The following is an 18,021-nucleotide window of genomic DNA, read 5'->3' as shown; positions in this document are numbered from 1 at the left end:
GATTTCATTTTCATTCTTCATTTAACTGATTTCATCGTTAACTGATTTCATCTTCATTTAACTGATTTCATCGTTAACTGATTTCATCGTTAACTGATTTCATTTTCATTCTTCATTTAACTGATTTCATCTTCATTTAACTGATTTCATCGTTAATTGATTTCATCGTTAACTGATTTCATCGTTAATTGATTTCATCGTTAACTGATTTCATCGTTAACTGATTTCATCTTCATTTAACTGATTTCATCGTTAACTGATTTCATCGTTAACTGATTTCATCTTTAACTGATTTCATCTTCATTTAACTGATTTCATCGTTAACTGATTTCATCGTTAACTGATTTCATCGTTAACTGATTTCATCTTCATTTAACTGATTTCATCTTCATTTAACTGATTTCATCGTTAACTGATTTCATCGTTAACTGATTTCATCTTCATTTAATTGATTTCATCGTTAACTGATTTCATCGTTAACTGATTTCATCGTTAACTGATTTCATCTTCATTTAACTGATTTCATCGTTAACTGATTTCATCGTTAACTGATTTCATCTTCATTTAACTGATTTCATCGTTAACTGATTTCATCGTTAACTGATTTCATCTTCATTTAACTGATTTCATCGTTAACTGATTTCATCGTTAATTGATTTCATCGTTAACTGATTTCATTTTCATTCTTCATTTAACTGATTTCATCGTTAACTGATTTCATCGTTAACTGATTTCATCTTCATTTAACTGATTTCATCGTTAACTGATTTCATCGTTAATTGATTTCATCGTTAACTGATTTCATCTTCATTTAACTGATTTCATCGTTAATTGATTTCATCGTTAACTGATTTCATCGTTAACTGATTTCATCGTTAACTGATTTCATCTTCATTCTTCATTTAACTGATTTCATCTTTAACTGATTTCATCGTTAACTGATTTCATCTTCATTTAACTGATTTCATCGTTAATTGATTTCATCGTTAACTGATTTCATCGTTAATTGATTTCATCGTTAACTGATTTCATCTTCATTTAACTGATTTCATCGTTAACTGATTTCATCTTCATTCTTCATTTAACTGATTTCATCTTTAACTGATTTCATCGTTAACTGATTTCATCTTCATTTAACTGATTTCATCGTTAATTGATTTCATCGTTAACTGATTTCATCTTTAACTGATTTCATCTTCATTTAACTGATTTCATCGTTAACTGATTTCATCGTTAACTGATTTCATCGTTAACTGATTTCATCGTTAACTGATTTCATCTTCATTTAACTGATTTCATCTTCATTTAACTGATTTCATCGTTAACTGATTTCATCGTTAACTGATTTCATCTTCATTTAATTGATTTCATCGTTAACTGATTTCATCGTTAACTGATTTCATCGTTAACTGATTTCATCTTCATTTAACTGATTTCATCGTTAACTGATTTCATCGTTAACTGATTTCATCTTCATTTAACTGATTTCATCGTTAACTGATTTCATCGTTAATTGATTTCATCGTTAACTGATTTCATTTTCATTCTTCATTTAACTGATTTCATCGTTAACTGATTTCATCGTTAACTGATTTCATCTTCATTTAACTGATTTCATCGTTAACTGATTTCATCGTTAATTGATTTCATCGTTAACTGATTTCATCTTCATTTAACTGATTTCATCGTTAACTGATTTCATCGTTAACTGATTTCATCGTTAACTGATTTCATCTTCATTTAACTGATTTCATCGTTAACTGATTTCATCTTCATTCTTCATTTAACTGATTTCATCTTTAACTGATTTCATCGTTAACTGATTTCATCTTCATTTAACTGATTTCATCGTTAATTGATTTCATCGTTAACTGATTTCATCGTTAACTGATTTCATCTTCATTTAACTGATTTCATCGTTAACTGATTTCATCGTTAACTGATTTCATCTTTAACTGATTTCATCTTCATTTAACTGATTTCATCGTTAACTGATTTCATCGTTAACTGATTTCATCGTTAACTGATTTCATCTTCATTTAACTGATTTCATTGTTAACTGATTTCATCGTTAACTGATTTCATCTTCATTTAACTGATTTCATCGTTAACTGATTTCATCGTTAACTGATTTCATCGTTAACTGATTTCATCTTCATTTAACTGATTTCATCGTTAACTGATTTCATCGTTAACTGATTTCATCTTCATTTAACTGATTTCATTTTCATTCTTCATTTAACTGATTTCATCGTTAACTGATTTCATCTTCATTTAATTGATTTCATCGTTAACTGATTTCATCGTTAACTGATTTCATCGTTAACTGATTTCATCTTCATTTAACTGATTTCATCGTTAACTGATTTCATCGTTAACTGATTTCATCGTTAACTGATTTCATCTTCATTTAACTGATTTCATCGTTAACTGATTTCATCGTTAACTGATTTCATCTTCATTTAACTGATTTCATCGTTAACTGATTTCATCGTTAATTGATTTCATCGTTAACTGATTTCATTTTCATTCTTCATTTAACTGATTTCATCGTTAACTGATTTCATCGTTAATTGATTTCATCGTTAACTGATTTCATCTTCATTTAACTGATTTCATCGTTAACTGATTTCATCGTTAATTGATTTCATCGTTAACTGATTTCATTTTCATTCTTCATTTAACTGATTTCATCGTTAACTGATTTCATCGTTAACTGATTTCATCTTCATTTAACTGATTTCATCGTTAACTGATTTCATCGTTAACTGATTTCATCTTCATTTAACTGATTTCATCGTTAACTGATTTCATCGTTAACTGATTTCATCTTCATTTAACTGATTTCATCGTTAACTGATTTCATCGTTAATTGATTTCATCGTTAACTGATTTCATTTTCATTCTTCATTTAACTGATTTCATCGTTAACTGATTTCATCGTTAACTGATTTCATCGTTAACTGATTTCATCTTCATTTAACTGATTTCATCGTTAACTGATTTCATCGTTAATTGATTTCATCGTTAACTGATTTCATTTTCATTCTTCATTTAACTGATTTCATCGTTAACTGATTTCATCTTCATTTAACTGATTTCATCGTTAACTGATTTCATCGTTAACTGATTTCATTTTCATTCTTCATTTAACTGATTTCATCTTCATTTAACTGATTTCATCGTTAATTGATTTCATCGTTAACTGATTTCATCGTTAATTGATTTCATCGTTAACTGATTTCATCGTTAACTGATTTCATCTTCATTTAACTGATTTCATCGTTAACTGATTTCATCGTTAACTGATTTCATCTTTAACTGATTTCATCTTCATTTAACTGATTTCATCGTTAACTGATTTCATCGTTAACTGATTTCATCGTTAACTGATTTCATCTTCATTTAACTGATTTCATCTTCATTTAACTGATTTCATCGTTAACTGATTTCATCGTTAACTGATTTCATCTTCATTTAATTGATTTCATCGTTAACTGATTTCATCGTTAACTGATTTCATCGTTAACTGATTTCATCTTCATTTAACTGATTTCATCGTTAACTGATTTCATCGTTAACTGATTTCATCTTCATTTAACTGATTTCATCGTTAACTGATTTCATCGTTAACTGATTTCATCTTCATTTAACTGATTTCATCGTTAACTGATTTCATCGTTAATTGATTTCATCGTTAACTGATTTCATTTTCATTCTTCATTTAACTGATTTCATCGTTAACTGATTTCATCGTTAACTGATTTCATCTTCATTTAACTGATTTCATCGTTAACTGATTTCATCGTTAATTGATTTCATCGTTAACTGATTTCATCTTCATTTAACTGATTTCATCGTTAATTGATTTCATCGTTAACTGATTTCATCGTTAACTGATTTCATCGTTAACTGATTTCATCTTCATTCTTCATTTAACTGATTTCATCTTTAACTGATTTCATCGTTAACTGATTTCATCTTCATTTAACTGATTTCATCGTTAATTGATTTCATCGTTAACTGATTTCATCGTTAATTGATTTCATCGTTAACTGATTTCATCTTCATTTAACTGATTTCATCGTTAACTGATTTCATCTTCATTCTTCATTTAACTGATTTCATCTTTAACTGATTTCATCGTTAACTGATTTCATCTTCATTTAACTGATTTCATCGTTAATTGATTTCATCGTTAACTGATTTCATCGTTAACTGATTTCATCTTCATTTAACTGATTTCATCGTTAACTGATTTCATCGTTAACTGATTTCATCTTTAACTGATTTCATCTTCATTTAACTGATTTCATCGTTAACTGATTTCATCGTTAACTGATTTCATCGTTAACTGATTTCATCTTCATTTAACTGATTTCATTGTTAACTGATTTCATCGTTAACTGATTTCATCTTCATTTAACTGATTTCATCGTTAACTGATTTCATCGTTAACTGATTTCATCGTTAACTGATTTCATCTTCATTTAACTGATTTCATTTTCATTCTTCATTTAACTGATTTCATCGTTAACTGATTTCATCTTCATTTAACTGATTTCATCGTTAACTGATTTCATCGTTAACTGATTTCATCGTTAACTGATTTCATCTTTAACTGATTTCATCGTTAACTGATTTCATCTTCATTTAACTGATTTCATCGTTAACTGATTTCATCTTCATTTAATTGATTTCATCGTTAACTGATTTCATCGTTAACTGATTTCATCGTTAACTGATTTCATCTTCATTTAACTGATTTCATCGTTAACTGATTTCATCGTTAACTGATTTCATCTTCATTTAACTGATTTCATTTTCATTCTTCATTTAACTGATTTCATCGTTAACTGATTTCATCTTCATTTAATTGATTTCATCGTTAACTGATTTCATCGTTAACTGATTTCATCTTCATTTAATTGATTTCATCGTTAACTGATTTCATCGTTAACTGATTTCATCTTCATTTAACTGATTTCATCGTTAACTGATTTCATCGTTAACTGATTTCATCTTCATTTAACTGATTTCATCGTTAACTGATTTCATCGTTAATTGATTTCATCGTTAACTGATTTCATTTTCATTCTTCATTTAACTGATTTCATCGTTAACTGATTTCATCGTTAACTGATTTCATCGTTAACTGATTTCATCTTTAACTGATTTCATCGTTAACTGATTTCATCGTTAACTGATTTCATCTTCATTTAACTGATTTCATTGTTAACTGATTTCATCGTTAATTGATTTCATCGTTAACTGATTTCATCTTCATTTAACTGATTTCATCGTTAACTGATTTCATCGTTAACTGATTTCATCTTTAACTGATTTCATCGTTAACTGATTTCATCGTTAACTGATTTCATCTTCATTTAACTGATTTCATTGTTAACTGATTTCATCGTTAACTGATTTCATCTTCATTTAATTGATTTCATCGTTAACTGATTTCATCTTCATTTAACTGATTTCATTGTTAACTGATTTCATCGTTAACTGATTTCATCTTCATTTAATTGATTTCATCGTTAACTGATTTCATCTTCATTTAATTGATTTCATCGTTAACTGATTTCATCGTTAACTGATTTCATCGTTAACTGATTTCATCTTCATTTAACTGATTTCATCGTTAACTGATTTCATCGTTAACTGATTTCATCTTCATTTAACTGATTTCATCGTTAACTGATTTCATCGTTAACTGATTTCATCTTCATTTAACTGATTTCATCGTTAACTGATTTCATCGTTAACTGATTTCATCGTTAACTGATTTCATCGTTAACTGATTTCATCTTCATTTAACTGATTTCATTGTTAACTGATTTCATCGTTAACTGATTTCATCTTCATTTAACTGATTTCATCGTTAACTGATTTCATCGTTAACTGATTTCATCGTTAACTGATTTCATCTTCATTTAACTGATTTCATTTTCATTCTTCATTTAACTGATTTCATCGTTAACTGATTTCATCTTCATTTAACTGATTTCATCGTTAACTGATTTCATCGTTAACTGATTTCATCGTTAACTGATTTCATCTTTAACTGATTTCATCGTTAACTGATTTCATCTTCATTTAACTGATTTCATCGTTAACTGATTTCATCTTCATTTAATTGATTTCATCGTTAACTGATTTCATCGTTAACTGATTTCATCGTTAACTGATTTCATCTTCATTTAACTGATTTCATCGTTAACTGATTTCATCGTTAACTGATTTCATCTTCATTTAACTGATTTCATTTTCATTCTTCATTTAACTGATTTCATCGTTAACTGATTTCATCTTCATTTAATTGATTTCATCGTTAACTGATTTCATCGTTAACTGATTTCATCGTTAACTGATTTCATCTTCATTTAACTGATTTCATCGTTAACTGATTTCATCGTTAACTGATTTCATCGTTAACTGATTTCATCTTCATTTAACTGATTTCATCGTTAACTGATTTCATCGTTAACTGATTTCATCTTCATTTAACTGATTTCATCGTTAACTGATTTCATCGTTAATTGATTTCATCGTTAACTGATTTCATTTTCATTCTTCATTTAACTGATTTCATCGTTAACTGATTTCATCGTTAACTGATTTCATCTTCATTTAACTGATTTCATCGTTAACTGATTTCATCGTTAATTGATTTCATCGTTAACTGATTTCATCTTCATTCTTCATTTAACTGATTTCATCGTTAACTGATTTCATCTTCATTTAACTGATTTCATCGTTAACTGATTTCATCGTTAACTGATTTCATCTTCATTTAACTGATTTCATCGTTAACTGATTTCATCTTCATTCTTCATTTAACTGATTTCATCTTTAACTGATTTCATCGTTAACTGATTTCATCTTCATTTAACTGATTTCATCGTTAATTGATTTCATCGTTAACTGATTTCATCGTTAATTGATTTCATCGTTAACTGATTTCATCTTCATTTAACTGATTTCATCGTTAACTGATTTCATCTTCATTCTTCATTTAACTGATTTCATCTTTAACTGATTTCATCGTTAACTGATTTCATCTTCATTTAACTGATTTCATCGTTAATTGATTTCATCGTTAACTGATTTCATCGTTAATTGATTTCATCGTTAACTGATTTCATCGTTAATTGATTTCATCGTTAACTGATTTCATCTTCATTTAACTGATTTCATCGTTAACTGATTTCATCTTCATTCTTCATTTAACTGATTTCATCTTTAACTGATTTCATCGTTAACTGATTTCATCTTCATTTAACTGATTTCATCGTTAATTGATTTCATCGTTAACTGATTTCATCGTTAACTGATTTCATCTTCATTTAACTGATTTCATCGTTAACTGATTTCATCGTTAACTGATTTCATCTTTAACTGATTTCATCTTCATTTAACTGATTTCATCGTTAACTGATTTCATCGTTAACTGATTTCATCGTTAACTGATTTCATCTTCATTTAACTGATTTCATCGTTAACTGATTTCATCGTTAACTGATTTCATCGTTAACTGATTTCATCTTCATTTAATTGATTTCATCGTTAACTGATTTCATCGTTAACTGATTTCATCGTTAACTGATTTCATCTTCATTTAACTGATTTCATCGTTAACTGATTTCATCGTTAACTGATTTCATCGTTAACTGATTTCATCTTCATTTAACTGATTTCATCGTTAACTGATTTCATCGTTAACTGATTTCATCTTCATTTAACTGATTTCATCGTTAACTGATTTCATCGTTAATTGATTTCATCGTTAACTGATTTCATTTTCATTCTTCATTTAACTGATTTCATCGTTAACTGATTTCATCGTTAACTGATTTCATCTTCATTTAACTGATTTCATCGTTAACTGATTTCATCGTTAATTGATTTCATCGTTAACTGATTTCATCTTCATTCTTCATTTAACTGATTTCATCGTTAACTGATTTCATCTTCATTTAACTGATTTCATCGTTAACTGATTTCATCGTTAACTGATTTCATCGTTAACTGATTTCATCGTTAACTGATTTCATCTTCATTTAACTGATTTCATCGTTAACTGATTTCATCTTCATTCTTCATTTAACTGATTTCATCTTTAACTGATTTCATCGTTAACTGATTTCATCTTCATTTAACTGATTTCATCGTTAATTGATTTCATCGTTAACTGATTTCATCGTTAACTGATTTCATCTTCATTTAACTGATTTCATCGTTAACTGATTTCATCGTTAACTGATTTCATCTTTAACTGATTTCATCTTCATTTAACTGATTTCATCGTTAACTGATTTCATCGTTAACTGATTTCATCGTTAACTGATTTCATCTTCATTTAACTGATTTCATTGTTAACTGATTTCATCGTTAACTGATTTCATCTTCATTTAACTGATTTCATCGTTAACTGATTTCATCGTTAACTGATTTCATCGTTAACTGATTTCATCTTCATTTAACTGATTTCATTTTCATTCTTCATTTAACTGATTTCATCGTTAACTGATTTCATCTTCATTTAACTGATTTCATCGTTAACTGATTTCATCTTCATTTAACTGATTTCATCGTTAACTGATTTCATCGTTAACTGATTTCATCTTCATTTAACTGATTTCATCGTTAACTGATTTCATCGTTAATTGATTTCATCGTTAACTGATTTCATTTTCATTCTTCATTTAACTGATTTCATCGTTAACTGATTTCATCGTTAACTGATTTCATCTTCATTTAACTGATTTCATCGTTAACTGATTTCATCGTTAATTGATTTCATCGTTAACTGATTTCATCTTCATTTTTCATTTAACTGATTTCATCGTTAACTGATTTCATCTTCATTTAACTGATTTCATCGTTAACTGATTTCATCGTTAACTGATTTCATCTTCATTTAACTGATTTCATCGTTAACTGATTTCATCTTCATTCTTCATTTAACTGATTTCATCTTTAACTGATTTCATCGTTAACTGATTTCATCTTCATTTAACTGATTTCATCGTTAATTGATTTCATCGTTAACTGATTTCATCGTTAACTGATTTCATCGTTAACTGATTTCATCTTCATTTAACTGATTTCATCGTTAATTGATTTCATCGTTAACTGATTTCATCGTTAATTGATTTCATCGTTAACTGATTTCATCTTCATTTAACTGATTTCATCGTTAACTGATTTCATCTTTAACTGATTTCATCGTTAACTGATTTCATCTTCATTTAACTGATTTCATCGTTAACTGATTTCATCGTTAACTGATTTCATCGTTAACTGATTTCATCTTCATTTAACTGATTTCATTTTCATTCTTCATTTAACTGATTTCATCGTTAACTGATTTCATCTTCATTTAACTGATTTCATCGTTAACTGATTTCATCGTTAACTGATTTCATCGTTAACTGATTTCATCGTTAACTGATTTCATCTTTAACTGATTTCATCGTTAACTGATTTCATCTTCATTTAACTGATTTCATCGTTAACTGATTTCATCTTCATTTAATTGATTTCATCGTTAACTGATTTCATCGTTAACTGATTTCATCGTTAACTGATTTCATCTTCATTTAACTGATTTCATCGTTAACTGATTTCATCGTTAACTGATTTCATCTTCATTTAACTGATTTCATTTTCATTCTTCATTTAACTGATTTCATCGTTAACTGATTTCATCTTCATTTAATTGATTTCATCGTTAACTGATTTCATCGTTAACTGATTTCATCGTTAACTGATTTCATCTTCATTTAACTGATTTCATCGTTAACTGATTTCATCGTTAACTGATTTCATCATTAACTGATTTCATCTTCATTTAACTGATTTCATCGTTAACTGATTTCATCGTTAACTGATTTCATCTTCATTTAACTGATTTCATCGTTAACTGATTTCATCGTTAATTGATTTCATCGTTAACTGATTTCATTTTCATTCTTCATTTAACTGATTTCATCGTTAACTGATTTCATCGTTAACTGATTTCATCTTCATTTAACTGATTTCATCGTTAACTGATTTCATCGTTAATTGATTTCATCGTTAACTGATTTCATCTTCATTCTTCATTTAACTGATTTCATCGTTAACTGATTTCATCTTCATTTAACTGATTTCATCGTTAACTGATTTCATCGTTAACTGATTTCATCGTTAACTGATTTCATCTTCATTCTTCATTTAACTGATTTCATCGTTAACTGATTTCATCTTCATTCTTCATTTAACTGATTTCATCTTTAACTGATTTCATCGTTAACTGATTTCATCTTCATTTAACTGATTTCATCGTTAATTGATTTCATCGTTAACTGATTTCATCGTTAACTGATTTCATCTTCATTTAACTGATTTCATCGTTAACTGATTTCATCGTTAACTGATTTCATCTTTAACTGATTTCATCTTCATTTAACTGATTTCATCGTTAACTGATTTCATCGTTAACTGATTTCATCTTCATTTAACTGATTTCATCTTCATTTAACTGATTTCATCGTTAACTGATTTCATCGTTAACTGATTTCATCTTCATTTAATTGATTTCATCGTTAACTGATTTCATCGTTAACTGATTTCATCGTTAACTGATTTCATCTTCATTTAACTGATTTCATCGTTAACTGATTTCATCGTTAACTGATTTCATCGTTAACTGATTTCATCTTCATTTAACTGATTTCATCGTTAACTGATTTCATCGTTAACTGATTTCATCTTCATTTAACTGATTTCATCGTTAACTGATTTCATCGTTAATTGATTTCATCGTTAACTGATTTCATTTTCATTCTTCATTTAACTGATTTCATCGTTAACTGATTTCATCGTTAACTGATTTCATCTTCATTTAACTGATTTCATCGTTAACTGATTTCATCGTTAATTGATTTCATCGTTAACTGATTTCATCTTCATTCTTCATTTAACTGATTTCATCGTTAACTGATTTCATCTTCATTTAACTGATTTCATCGTTAACTGATTTCATCGTTAACTGATTTCATCTTCATTTAACTGATTTCATCGTTAACTGATTTCATCTTCATTCTTCATTTAACTGATTTCATCTTTAACTGATTTCATCGTTAACTGATTTCATCTTCATTTAACTGATTTCATCGTTAATTGATTTCATCGTTAACTGATTTCATCGTTAACTGATTTCATCTTCATTTAACTGATTTCATCGTTAACTGATTTCATCGTTAACTGATTTCATCTTTAACTGATTTCATCTTCATTTAACTGATTTCATCGTTAACTGATTTCATCGTTAACTGATTTCATCTTCATTTAACTGATTTCATTGTTAACTGATTTCATCGTTAACTGATTTCATCTTCATTTAACTGATTTCATCGTTAACTGATTTCATCGTTAACTGATTTCATCGTTAACTGATTTCATCTTCATTTAACTGATTTCATTTTCATTCTTCATTTAACTGATTTCATCGTTAACTGATTTCATCTTCATTTAACTGATTTCATCGTTAACTGATTTCATCGTTAACTGATTTCATCTTTAACTGATTTCATCGTTAACTGATTTCATCTTCATTTAACTGATTTCATCGTTAACTGATTTCATCTTCATTTAATTGATTTCATCGTTAACTGATTTCATCGTTAACTGATTTCATCGTTAACTGATTTCATCTTCATTTAACTGATTTCATCGTTAACTGATTTCATCGTTAACTGATTTCATCTTTAACTGATTTCATCGTTAACTGATTTCATCTTCATTTAACTGATTTCATCGTTAACTGATTTCATCTTCATTTAATTGATTTCATCGTTAACTGATTTCATCGTTAACTGATTTCATCGTTAACTGATTTCATCTTCATTTAACTGATTTCATCGTTAACTGATTTCATCGTTAACTGATTTCATCTTCATTTAACTGATTTCATTTTCATTCTTCATTTAACTGATTTCATCGTTAACTGATTTCATCGTTAACTGATTTCATCTTCATTTAACTGATTTCATCGTTAACTGATTTCATCGTTAACTGATTTCATCTTCATTTAACTGATTTCATCGTTAACTGATTTCATCGTTAACTGATTTCATCGTTAACTGATTTCATCTTCATTTAACTGATTTCATCGTTAACTGATTTCATCGTTAATTGATTTCATCGTTAACTGATTTCATTTTCATTCTTCATTTAACTGATTTCATCGTTAACTGATTTCATCGTGATTTCATCTTCATTTAACTGATTTCATCGTTAACTGATTTCATCGTTAATTGATTTCATCGTTAACTGATTTCATCTTCATTCTTCATTTAACTGATTTCATCGTTAACTGATTTCATCTTCATTTAACTGATTTCATCGTTAACTGATTTCATCGTTAACTGATTTCATCGTTAACTGATTTCATCTTCATTTAACTGATTTCATTCGTTAACTGATTTCATCGTTAACTGATTTCATCTTCATTTAACTGATTTCATCGTTAACTGATTTCATCGTTAACTGATTTCATCGTTAACTGATTTCATCTTCATTTAACTGATTTCATTTTCATTCTTCATTTAACTGATTTCATCGTTAACTGATTTCATCTTCATTTAACTGATTTCATCGTTAACTGATTTCATCGTTAACTGATTTCATCGTTAACTGATTTCATCGTTAACTGATTTCATCTTCATTTAACTGATTTCATCGTTAACTGATTTCATCTTCATTTAATTGATTTCATCGTTAACTGATTTCATCGTTAACTGATTTCATCGTTAACTGATTTCATCTTCATTTAACTGATTTCATCGTTAACTGATTTCATCGTTAACTGATTTCATCGTTAACTGATTTCATCTTCATTTAACTGATTTCATCGTTAACTGATTTCATCGTTAACTGATTTCATCTTCATTTAACTGATTTCATTTTCATTCTTCATTTAACTGATTTCATCGTTAACTGATTTCATCTTCATTTAATTGATTTCATCGTTAACTGATTTCATCGTTAACTGATTTCATCGTTAACTGATTTCATCTTCATTTAACTGATTTCATCGTTAACTGATTTCATCGTTAACTGATTTCATCGTTAACTGATTTCATCTTCATTTAACTGATTTCATCGTTAACTGATTTCATCGTTAACTGATTTCATCTTCATTTAACTGATTTCATCGTTAACTGATTTCATCGTTAATTGATTTCATCGTTAACTGATTTCATTTTCATTCTTCATTTAACTGATTTCATCGTTAACTGATTTCATCGTTAACTGATTTCATCTTCATTTAACTGATTTCATCGTTAACTGATTTCATCGTTAATTGATTTCATCGTTAACTGATTTCATCTTCATTCTTCATTTAACTGATTTCATCGTTAACTGATTTCATCTTCATTTAACTGATTTCATCGTTAACTGATTTCATCGTTAACTGATTTCATCGTTAACTGATTTCATCTTCATTTAACTGATTTCATCGTTAACTGATTTCATCTTCATTCTTCATTTAACTGATTTCATCTTTAACTGATTTCATCGTTAACTGATTTCATCTTCATTTAACTGATTTCATCGTTAATTGATTTCATCGTTAACTGATTTCATCGTTAACTGATTTCATCTTCATTTAACTGATTTCATTGTTAATTGATTTCATCGTTAACTGATTTCATCGTTAATTGATTTCATCGTTAACTGATTTCATCTTCATTTAACTGATTTCATCGTTAACTGATTTCATCTTCATTCTTCATTTAACTGATTTCATCTTTAACTGATTTCATCGTTAACTGATTTCATCTTCATTTAACTGATTTCATCGTTAATTGATTTCATCGTTAACTGATTTCATCGTTAACTTGATTTCATCGTTAACTGATTTCATCTTCATTTAACTGATTTCATCGTTAACTGATTTCATCTTCATTCTTCATTAACTGATTTCATCTTTAACTGATTTCATCGTTAACTGATTTCATCTTCATTTAACTGATTTCATCGTTAACTGATTTCATCGTTAACTGATTTCATCTTCATTTATTGATTTCATCGTTAACTGATTTCATCGTTAACTGATTTCATCGTTAACTGATTTCATCTTCATTTAACTGATTTCATCGTTAACTGATTTCATCGTTAACTGATTTCATCGTTAACTGATTTCATCTTCATTTAACTGATTTCATCGTTAACTGATTTCATCGTTAACTGATTTCATCTTCATTTAACTGATTTCATCGTTAACTGATTTCATCGTTAATTGATTTCATCGTTAACTGATTTCATTCTTCATTTAACTGATTTCATCGTTAACTGATTTCATCGTTAACTGATTTCATCTTCATTTAACTGATTTCATCGTTAACTGATTTCATCGTTAATTGATTTCATCGTTAACTGATTTCATCTTCATTCTTCATTTAACTGATTTCATCGTTAACTGATTTCATCTTCATTTAACTGATTTCATCGTTAACTGATTTCATCGTTAACTGATTTCATCGTTAACTGATTTCATCTTCATTTAACTGATTTCATCGTTAACTGATTTCATCTTCATTCTTCATTTAACTGATTTCATCTTTAACTGATTTCATCGTTAACTGATTTCATCTTCATTTAACTGATTTCATCGTTAATTGATTTCATCGTTAACTGATTTCATCGTTAACTGATTTCATCTTCATTTAACTGATTTCATCGTTAACTGATTTCATCGTTAACTGATTTCATCTTTAAACTGATTTCATCTTCATTTAACTGATTTCATCGTTAACTGATTTCATCGTTAACTGATTTCATCGTTAACTGATTTCATCTTCATTTAACTGATTTCATTGTTAACTGATTTCATCGTTAACTGATTTCATCTTCATTTAACTGATTTCATCGTTAACTGATTTCATCGTTAACTGATTTCATCGTTAACTGATTTCATCTTCATTTAACTGATTTCATTTTCATTCTTCATTTAACTGATTTCATCGTTAACTGATTTCATCTTCATTAACTGATTTCATCGTTAACTGATTTCATCGTTAACTGATTTCATCGTTAACTGATTTCATCTTTAACTGATTTCATCGTTAACTGATTTCATCTTCATTTAACTGATTTCATCGTTAACTGATTTCATCTTCATTTAATTGATTTCATCGTTAACTGATTTCATCGTTAACTGATTTCATCTTCATTTAACTGATTTCATCGTTAACTGATTTCATCGTTAACTGATTTCATCGTTAACTGATTCATCTTTAACTGATTTCATCGTTAACTGATTTCATCTTCATTTAACTGATTTCATCGTTAACTGATTTCATCTTCATTTAATTGATTTCATCGTTAACTGATTTCATCGTTAACTGATTTCATCGTTAACTGATTTCATCTTCATTTAACTGATTTCATCGTTAACTGATTTCATCGTTAACTGATTTCATCTTCATTTAACTGATTTCATCGTTAACTGATTTCATCGTTAATTGATTTCATCGTTAACTGATTTCATTTTCATTCTTCATTTAACTGATTTCATCGTTAACTGATTTCATCGTTAACTGATTTCATCTTCATTTAACTGATTTCATCGTTAACTGATTTCATCGTTAACTGATTTCATCTTCATTTAACTGATTTCATCGTTAACTGATTTCATCGTTAATTGATTTCATCGTTAACTGATTTCATTTTCATTCTTCATTTAACTGATTTCATCGTTAACTGATTTCATCGTTAACTGATTTCATCTTCATTTAACTGATTTCATCGTTAACTGATTTCATCGTTAATTGATTTCATCGTTAACTGATTTCATCTTCATTCTTCATTTAACTGATTTCATCGTTAACTGATTTCATCTTCATTTAACTGATTTCATCGTTAACTGATTTCATCGTTAACTGATTTCATCTTCATTTAACTGATTTCATTGTTAACTGATTTCATCGTTAACTGATTTCATCTTCATTTAACTGATTTCATCGTTAACTGATTTCATCGTTAACTGATTTCATCGTTAACTGATTTCATCTTCATTTAACTGATTTCATTTCATTCTTCATTAACTGATTTCATCGTTAACTGATTTCATCTTCATTTAACTGATTTCATCGTTAACTGATTTCATCGTTAACTGATTTCATCGTTAACTGATTTCATCTTTAACTGATTTCATCGTTAACTGATTTCATCTTCATTTAACTGATTTCATCGTTAACTGATTTCATCTTCATTTAATTGATTTCATCGTTAACTGATTTCATCGTTAACTGATTTCATCGTTAACTGATTTCATCTTCATTTAACTGATTTCATCGTTAACTGATTTCATCGTTAACTGATTTCATCTTCATTTAACTGATTTCATTTCATTCTCATTTAACTGATTTCATCGTTAACTGATTTCATCTTCATTTAATTGATTTCATCGTTAACTGATTTCATCGTTAACTGATTTCATCGTTAACTGATTTCATCTTCATTTAACTGATTTCATCGTTAACTGATTTCATCGTTAACTGATTTCATCGTTAACTGATTTCATCTTCATTTAACTGATTTCATCGTTAACTGATTTCATCGTTAACTGATTTCATCGTTAACTGATTTCATCTTCATTTAACTGATTTCATCGTTAACTGATTTCATCGTTAATTGATTTCATCGTTAACTGATTTCATTTCATTCTCATTTAACTGATTTCATCGTTAACTGATTTCATCGTTAACTGATTTCATCTTCATTTAACTGATTTCATCGTTAACTGATTTCATCGTTAATTGATTTCATCGTTAACTGATTTCATCTTCATTCTTCATTTAACTGATTTCATCGTTAACTGATTTCATCTTCATTTAACTGATTTCATCGTTAACTGATTTCATCGTTAACTGATTTCATCGTTAACTGATTTCATCTTCATTTAACTGATTTCATCGTTAACTGATTTCATCTTCATTCTTCATTTAACTGATTTCATCTTTAACTGATTTCATCGTTAACTGATTTCATCTTCATTTAACTGATTTCATCGTTAATTGATTTCATCGTTAACTGATTTCATCTTCATTTAACTGATTTCATCGTTAACTGATTTCATCTTCTTCTTCATTTAACTGATTTCATCTTTAACTGATTTCATCGTTAACTGATTTCATCGTTAACTGATTTCATCTTCATTTAACTGATTTCATCTTCATTTAACTGATTTCATCGTTAACTGATTTCATCGTTAACTGATTTCATCTTCATTTAATTGATTTCATCGTTAACTGATTTCATCGTTAACTGATTTCATCGTTAACTGATTTCATCTTCATTTAACTGATTTCATCGTTAACTGATTTCATCGTTAACTGATTTCATCTTCATTTAACTGATTTCATCGTTAACTGATTTCATCGTTAACTGATTTCATCTTCATTTAACTGATTTCATCGTTAACTGATTTCATCGTTAATTGATTTCATCGTTAACTGATTTCATCTCATTCTTCATTTAACTGATTTCATCGTTAACTGATTTCATCTTCATTTAACTGATTTCATCGTTAACTGATTTCATCGTTAACTGATTTCATCGTTAACTGATTTCATCGTTAACTGATTTCATCTTCATTTAACTGATTTCATCGTTAACTGATTTCATCGTTAACTGATTTCATCTTTAACTGATTTCATCTTCATTTAACTGATTTCATCGTTAACTGATTTCATCGTTAACTGATTTCATCGTTAACTGATTTCATCTTCATTTAACTGATTTCATCTTCATTTAACTGATTTCATCGTTAACTGATTTCATCGTTAACTGATTTCATCTTCATTTAATTGATTTCATCGTTAACTGATTTCATCGTTAACTGATTTCATCGTTAACTGATTTCATCTTCATTTAACTGATTTCATCGTTAACTGATTTCATCGTTAACTGATTTCATCGTTAACTGATTTCATCTTCATTTAACTGATTTCATCGTTAACT

The sequence above is a fragment of the Semicossyphus pulcher genome, unplaced genomic scaffold (genome assembly GCF_022749685.1).
Source record: "Semicossyphus pulcher isolate SPU_LCO1_2020_fin unplaced genomic scaffold, fSemPul1.0.p SCAF_16, whole genome shotgun sequence".
Lineage (NCBI taxonomy): Eukaryota > Metazoa > Chordata > Actinopteri > Labriformes > Labridae > Semicossyphus > Semicossyphus pulcher.
This window is presented reverse-complemented; position numbering follows the sequence as displayed.